The sequence below is a fragment of the Gallus gallus genome, chromosome 13, assembly GCF_016699485.2.
Source record: "Gallus gallus isolate bGalGal1 chromosome 13, bGalGal1.mat.broiler.GRCg7b, whole genome shotgun sequence".
Classification (NCBI taxonomy): Eukaryota; Metazoa; Chordata; class Aves; order Galliformes; family Phasianidae; genus Gallus; species Gallus gallus.
In genome coordinates, this window is record NC_052544.1 from 9,376,255 (window position 1) to 9,384,967 (window position 8,713).

Genomic DNA, 8,713 nt, shown 5'->3' on the forward strand with positions numbered 1-8,713 from the left:
CTGGATCTAAAGAAATCTCAAAGCCAGAATGTAAAATGCTCTGATATTTGTGTCAAACCAGAGGAGTTCTCTAAAGTGGAATTAAATATAATTTCAGCATTCTGAAGAGACAGATGGATACACAGATGGATAGATACATGGATGGATAGATAGACAGACAAACTGATAGATAAATGTATAGATTACTAGCGCTCTGTTAATGGGAAGGTTTTCCCAAACAACCAACATTTAACATAACCACTTCACAGAACCGGTAGGTATGTGGGGAGAAATTCTCCATTGTTTGGAAGCTGTGGGTTTCTATATACCAAAACATAATAGAGATGAAAAGGAACAGGGGAGTTCACATCAGTGAAGGATGGGAATTGTTTTAAGATTCATGACACAGTGCACAGAACTGCAATTTTTTTTGGTCAAAACAGCAAGGCTGCTCAAAGTAAAAACTTCTTTCTTGCAAAGAAAATTAGTCCTAGGCTATAGCTCTGACTCATACCAAGCCAAATACAACAACCTTAAGCAGTTACCCCTTGTAGTGTGGTAATAGTAATGGGAGCCCCAGACTGAAGTGGAATGAGAAAGGGAGGGATTAAGGGGACAGAGCTCTTTGCCCTCAGCTTTCTGGGGGTGCAGGGCTGAGGAAGGGCAGACCAGGAGAAACTCCCTCACTTTTCCAATCAGATACTATATCAAAGCTTTAATATCCAGCCAAAGGGATCCTTTTTTAGGGCTAATGGTGGTCAAATCTCAACATGTTTTCGGTGTCAGTTCAACTTGAAAGAAACTTGCCAAAAGTCAGATACTTCAAACATTGGAAAAATTGCCATTTTCCTTGAGGTCTCCCATCCTCCTCTCTACTATTTTTTTCTCTAAACACAAAATTTGAGGGCTCCGACCTCAACAAACATCTCATTGTAGGCAAGGTTCTTCTCGTGCCAACTGGATTTCAAATGCAACCCCCCCCAACCCTAGAGGAAACTTTCAACTTAGATGTTCCAGTTTCATTTTAGAGGTTATTTGCACTGTTTCTGAGGCTTATGGGAGTTCTTTATGTTACTTACTTACCTCTTTGATCCATTGTTCCCAAATCAGTGATTCCGTTTATTTCTGTTTTCAGCCTAAATTGCTTCACATCCCTTATTTTCAGCCATAACTTTTGTTTTTACTTTTCCTCTTTGGCCTTCGGAAGGGGGGGAGGGGCAGGGGGAGAGGATGAGGGGAGAAACAACTTCAAATTAAAAATGTACAATTATTTTGGTTTTGTAACATAAGGGAAAATGTGGAATGGAGGATTTGTGTATTCTACAGCTTTCTCTTCTTTTGCTGTTAAAAACTAGTTTACATACCTTGAGGCCAGTTGTCTAAATCACAAGGGCTAACATTCTCAATGCCAAAAAAAAAAAGCCTTGTGCAAGGCAAAGCACAATTAAATGGTCAGAAAGAAGAACAATAATTTCCCTGATCTTTTTTTTGTTTTCGTTTGGTTTGGTCTGTTTTTTTTTTTTTTAATCGCCAGCAGGTAAAAACCTCAACTTTATGTCTCATTTGAACTACAGAGGCTCTTCAGCTAAATGAAGAGTCGGCTTAATGGTTGATGTGAAACCATTTAAATAGCGTTAGGTAAAGTCATTTGTTCCTTTTGCATCTCTATCTTCAGTCTGAAATGGGCTTAACCTTTGATCCTAATCCCTGTGTCACTCGGCTTCAGCTCTGGTCTCAGAAAGTAAAAGTATCAGTGCTGTGTGTAAGAGGGAAATAAAATCTCTGTTCTCTAGAGAAGAATATAGAGTTATTCTGCTACTGACAATAGCAGACATAAAACCACGACACAGATGGTGCATGAAAAATGTTTTCTTGGAGAAGCTCTTGAAGGACTGCAGGAACCAGGTGTACATACAGGATTTGAGGTGCCTCTAACATCTCTTGAAGAACTCCATGAGGTTTGTGTGGCTTTGGAGAGCTGTTTCTTGTTTATTTATTCTTTCTTCTGAAGGCAGAAAACACCACTCCTGCACCTTGGAGGTTCTGAAGATTCTTAGGCCAAATTAATCTCACCTAAATTTAGGTTCTTAAATCAGGAGCCCAGTTGCTGTTGGCTCATCTTTATATTCAAGGGAGAGAAGATACTTCCAGAGGGGATTTAGGCATGTTGAAATTCTGCCATTCATCTCTGTAATTCTTTTTTCTTGCTTAAGCTGCTCAGTTGTATCCTTTTCCTTGGATTTCTTGACATCATTTGTCCATCATGTGTGACCAGTCATCTGGCACTGAAAGTAAAATCCTGCATGGAACCATTGGTGTACAAAGTGAATGCACCATTAGCCATTGCCACAAGGTCTTCCTGAGGCCAGAAGCTTAGAAGGATTCAAAAAGGTATTAGATATTTGTATCAGTAACAAGAATAGCCAGGTATAATAATAACGATTAAAAAAATAACTAAGAATTTTGAGAGAGCTATGAACCTACATTCTTCAAGGCTTATCTGAACTTCTGACTAATGAGGGTTTGGATGAAATTTTGTGCAGTGGAAATTCTCTGGGATTTATGTTTTAACTCACTTAGGCACTTTTGAAATCCCACCCCCTGGGCTTGCTGGACTTCTGTTTGATCCAGGATGACATTTCCTGCGAGCATATGTTCCCAATCATCATACAATGCACAAATTTGTTTAAAAAAAAAAAATCCTGGATATTTCAGGGGGAAAAAAATAAAAACACCAAGAAAACTTTTCCTAATAAATAGTCATGAATAGTCACCAATAATTTGCTCAGGATAATTCCTTTCTGTAGTTCTTTTGCCTCATGCAGCCTACCAGAAAAACCGTGGTCTTTGGTGTACCTCTGCTAATAGTTCTTCTTTTTCAGTTGGCACCAGAAACATCTTGGATCCTCTGGAGACTGGAGTGAAGGTGATGTACATACCTTGAAGAATTTCCATTCTAGGGAATACAGAATTCAAAGCTAATTATGCTACAGGAAACATTAACCATATTTCTTCAGATTTCCAATTGAGCGCATGTTTTGGGTTGCAGTTTGATATATATGCTTTTAATAACTGCTGTAGTCTGAGGAATTGCAAAGTTTGATCACCTAAGAACTGGAGCACAGATTATCATGGCTATCCTCCAAATCCTGATGCTGATGGAAGCGGTCCCTTCGTATGTTTTCAGTGCACAGTGAAGTGCATAGTGGATAGTAAAGAAGCAATGCCTCCAGCAGGGAGCTAGATAGGCAGAGTGATAGGTACTGAGCTCAGCCAGGATTAAAGGATGCACAGGCTGTACAAAGAAAGTTATGCCAAAGAACTAAGTAGTACGTGTGCTCAACACACTCAAAATCTCTCCTCACCTAATATAAATAGATGAGGTAATAATAAGTTTGAAAGGGAGAAGTCTCAGAAGTCTAAGCAGTTCCTTGTTCACAGTTTCTTCTCTGCGCTTAGCACGATCATAGTGAAATGCTCTGTGTAGAAAAGGTCACACTATTATACATCCCACAAGTGTTACAATTATAGCATCCCTGGTAGCTTCTAGTCATTGCAAAATAATTGTTGTGAATTTTTATAGAAGTCTTTTGTGGGACTCTTTTTTTCCCCCACTTCTTCTTGATCTGTGCAGCTGACTCATGAAGCTGGAAGAGGAGATGAAGGAGCTAATTGCTGCGGGAACTTACATCACTGAGCTCTTGGGCTCAGCAGCTGAAGCTGGTTTCGTTTCGCTGAAACCGTGACACTGAAACTACGGTCCTGTCATTCTGCAGAGCAATGGCTGGATGGGCAGTACCATGACCAGAAACAAACAAGTAGCAGCAGCAGTTGAAAGATGAAATGAACAGAAAGGCTCTTTGTGCTATACAGATAGCCTTTCAAAATTTACAAAATGCCTAAGAGGTCTTTTCTGTTTTCAAATGGCCACGTAGTATCTGCTGGCCTTTTAGTGTCTTATCTTTGGTAATTTTAACTAAATTTCATAACTGAACATACCGAAAAAGAGCTACCATTCATGACGTTCTTCTTTCAGATCCCCAAAACTACACCAAATTAAAAAATAATTCTGGAGCTGGATCTAATTCTAGAGTTGGGTATTGAGACACTGGCACAGGCTGCCCAGAGAGGTCATGGATGCCCCCTGCCTGGAGGCGTTCAAGGCCAGGCTGGATGGGTCTGTGAGCAACCTGGTCTAGTGGAGGTGTCCCTGCCTATAGCGGGGGGATTGGAACCAGATAATCTTAAATGTCCCTTCTATGACTCTATGATCTTTAGGAATGACAAAGAGACCACAGAATAACCCATTTGCATCCTTATGTGCCTCATGTGCTTTCCCCTGCCATATGTGAGGCATTTACCTAACTTCTTCAATATCTTTCTCCCTGTCCTGTTTCACAGAATAGCAGCGTCCAGAGTTCATTCCTTCATATGCTGATGTGACTCTTCCAGATCAAGCTCATTCCTACATGCTAGGAAAATCATCTCTACTGTCTTGGTTGCCTATGTACTGAGTTTCAGTCTGCAGAGGTCTTGTTGCAACAGATTTTAAGGTATTACTATCATCCTTTGATTTCAAAGGAAAGAAGATATGTCATTGACACCAGTGAACTTATTTTAGCACATGATTACAAGAGCTGTCGTGGAGTAGCACAACGGGACATTTCCACCTTTCTAACAGAACACTTTGTCACATCTTTTCTCCTGTTGGGCTCCCTGACCCAACATGCACATGCCCTGCTGAATGCTGAAAATCCTCTGCAAGTTTGCAGGCAAGTAAAGTAAAGTAAAGATTGGACACCTGTTCTAGGTCAGTCCCTGTGTTCTGCAGTTCCCAAGGATGCTCACTCTAGCTCACTGCAAAACAGGGACTTATGGAGCTGCCATAAAGAAGGTGTCTTTAACAAGTCCCAGAGATGAGTTTGAGTTCTTCGGCGTGGGGACTGTAGAGAAATCTGGATGCCCACTGAGCTTTGAACACCTGCTGTGGCAGTAAAACTACATGAAAACTCTACAACTACCCATAAAGGAGGTTGTAGAGGGATGGGGTCAGTGTCTTTTCCAGGCATCAGCAATAGGCTGGCAGGGAATGGCCTCAAATTGCACCAGGGGAGATTCAGGTTGGATGTTAGGAAAAAATTCTTCTCAGAAAGGGTGGCAAGGTATTAGAACAGACTGCCCAGTGGGGTGGTGGAGTCATCGTCCCTGATGTTGTTCAAGAAAAGGGTAGATGTTGTACTGAGTGACATAGTCTAGTGGGCGTTGTGGGAATAGGCTGATGACTGGACTTGATGATCTTAGTGTTCTTTTCCAATCTTAATGATTCTGTGATTCCATGATTCTTTGAAAAGCTGCTCTACCACAGAGTTGCCTCTCCTACAAGCTCAACTTGTGGAAATAGAGCATTTCTGCTCAGGGAAGCAGAACATGTACTACAAATTGCATCATAAGCACTCATTTTCTCAGAGAACATGCCTAATTGAACAGCAGTGCAATGAATCTCTAATTCCTTGCTGATCCTGGCTGCTCACCCACTCAGCCAGATGAATCAGTTCTTTCCCTGACAGCTATGGGAGAATTAGAGGTGATAATATGGTGAGAACACACTTCACTTAAGATGTGTTTTCTCTTCTACAGATCCCATATACTATTCCCTCTTTTATCTACACTAGCCTTTCCTATGGGTAGTACAGGCCATTACTGAGCAAAGCCAACCACTATTCTGAATATCGTAAGGACTGGTTTGTTCTTAAGGCTTTAACTGTAGGCTTTAGCTTGTCTATGGCTTCCTCATCTTGTGTTAAAAAGCATCCTATGTAGTCAAAGAATTAAAAGCTCATAGGTCCCCTATTTTATTCTGTTTTGATTTATGGTGCATGTTGATTCCATTTGCTATCTACAACCCGTTAAATAACTCTAAGTAGGTGTGTGGTAATACCTGACAGAGGCCAGGACTTCACAAAGCATTCATTTAAAAAAAATGCTGAGGCCAATCCTACCTTTTAGGGCTAGAACTGGCAGGTGGGTGGATGGTAGTTTGGTCTTCATTATATTATTCTAATTAAATAATACAAAATGCACTGTGGGCAGCAAGCAAGCACCCTTTTAAATGTTATCCATTGCAATGAACACATGTAGTTCAATAAATTGCTTCTGATGTTTTTCATTCCCATTAGGGGCCTGAGCTAATATCCCACCAAGCAATTGAAACCACTCCTCTCAACTTGAACATGCATCGGATATGGTCATGTCAATCAACTGTCCATCAGCATTATCTTTATCGTGTTTATCATTCATTCCACTGTCAGAATGTGACTGCCTGTCCCTGCAAAAAGAAGCAGAGCCAGCAGCTTCAGTGGGGAAGTGAAGAAGCAGCCTGTATTTGGCCTGCATTTACATCCATCACGGTTCCTCACCTGGAATGAGCAACTTTTCCATTTTTAATTATGAAAATATATGTATATTATTTAAATGTGTTGCCCTGTCCCAGTTTTCTTGCTTCAGCACACAAAGGATAGATTGGTCTATAGAGAGGCAGTATTCAATAATCTGGGTAAAGGAGAAGGGAGAAATGCAGTAACGTTGGTACTGAAATTGTGTGCAAATTAAACAAAAATAAATAATTTGTTAAGATATTGTACTATGATGGAAGAAGTCGTAAGAGAGAATGAGGTCATACATGAAATGAAAAACATGTGGGTATGTTTGTGTTTCAAGTGTCGTACTCTTGAGGTACAATTCTGATAATCCTCCAGAGGAAGACTGAGGGGCCAGAGCCAAGCTTCTGAAACCTGAACACCATCAGACGTTAACTTTACGGTGGGTTGAACCAGAAACCCACATCCCAAGCTTCATCCCAACACATCTCTGGGACCCAGGTCTCTTTCTAAACTTTCTGCTTCTTATTTGAAACTTTTACATTTCTGAAACTTTGACTTCACTTTCTTTCTTTTCCCTGTTGTTCTGTAAAGAGGAACTGCATAATTTCATGATCACTGAACACTTGTGTTGCTGCTCAGGCATGGGCAGTTACAAAGGTAAAGCTTTCATGTTATAAGCTGGTATTTCCCTGGGGAGAGAAGAAAGTATGTTGCCTGTTTGATGCAATTTTATACATTTTGTTTGCACTCATTAGAGTCTAATGGGTATCAGATTCTTATTTCTCTTTAATATGATTTCTCTTGTATCACCTGTGATCATACCATGAAATCCCCTGCCCAGGGAAATGGGGGAATCACTGTTGCTGGAGGTTTTCAAGAAAAGGGTATATGTCACACTGAGGGACGTGATTTAGTGGGCATGATAGTGATGGGTTGATGGTTGGACTAGGTGATCCTAGTGGTCTCTTCCAGCCTTACTGATTCTATGATTCCATCATTCATAAAAGACTTCCTTGTTGCACAGAAATTGTTGGATTTCTCCCAGGGATGAGGAAGGACAGGAATTTCTAAAATTCATGATAGCAAAAAGGGGTTTGAAACCATAATTCATATGTCCAGTAGGTTCAGAAATTATTTCTAAGCCTATGAATGTATCTCTGACTGTTACAGTGTCTTAACATGTTAGGTAGGGCAATCTGACTTTTAATACCATGTCACCATTTTAAATGAATACAAATCACATCAGAAATTACCACCAGCTCCCTGCATCTATCAGTGCCAGATTGCCAAAGCAAGCCCAAGAGAAGACAGAGCCCTCCTGAGCCCCAACCAACATTGCTTATGTCATTTCACACCACGCTTCCCAATGTCATGTGTACCCCCGGGCATTCTGCACTCTTCATGATGACAACTGAAAGCTTTCATTGCTTCCAGTGGGAGTGGGCTCTGATCCCACTCCTATAAAATGCAGTTGGTCGCCATAGATGGACTACTGGTCTGAACCGGTATACCAAATCCCACGTTAGCTTAAAAAACATTAAAATGATAACTTCATCTCGAGTTACTTTCCTATTCATCTATAGAATTTCTCAATTATGTATGACTAATTTTGCACAAAGTCATTATTTGGAGCAATTTGTCTAAGTATGAGAGGCAACACCTTCAACCTTCCTGCATGGTGGGTGGGGAAAATGTCATAATCAGTTCTGCTTTGGCATGAGTTATTAAGCGGTCACAGGAGTTCAAAGGAGAGAAATAATGAACAGGTAAGTCATTACATGCAAAAATTCTTCTTCTATATTATCAAAATACAAATTAATTACAGATAAGATCAGATGAATTTTCTTTAATGTCAGTTTTTTCCCAGAGATGGTAATGAAAGCGTACAGTATGTGGGAGGAGAGGAGTGGAGATGTATGGAAGGGATGTTTTATTAATGTTGGCTTGATTTCACTGGGAAGACGTTGCCTGTGAAAGCAGTAAAGGAATCAGGAAAGGCTCTGGGACATGCAAATAAAATCATTTTTATTGCACTTAGTGTGCTAACTCATGCATGATCTCATTCAGACTCTCAAAGCAATCATAAAACTATCTCCATGCAACAATTACTCCATCAGCCAATGCAATCAGCCGGTAGGGCAGCTGGCAGCCTTTGCCACAGGATCCTCCTGAATTCATTAGCTTGTGGTCGGGATATCTTCTCAAGGTTTCCATTCTCTATCTTGAAGGGAATGACCGTAACTAAAGTGAACATGTGATTCATCACAGCCAAGAGAGAGAAGAGCCCACCCCAATCCCCTCCCCCTTTACATGCAATACTAATATTCACATGACAACAAACATTTTCAAAATAA

At 40.5% G+C, this 8,713-nt stretch overlaps 1 long non-coding RNA gene across 1 annotated transcript; it reads left to right on the forward strand.

Annotated features, from left to right (window-relative positions):
- Positions 1-1,392: 1,392 nt before the first annotated feature.
- Positions 1,393-8,101, forward strand: LOC101751994. The gene is made up of 4 exons (XR_213081.3): positions 1,393-1,937; positions 2,862-2,905; positions 4,381-4,532; positions 6,156-8,101. It is a non-coding gene; the product is annotated as an uncharacterized LOC101751994 (long non-coding RNA).
- The last annotated feature ends 612 nt before the right edge of the window (positions 8,102-8,713 follow it).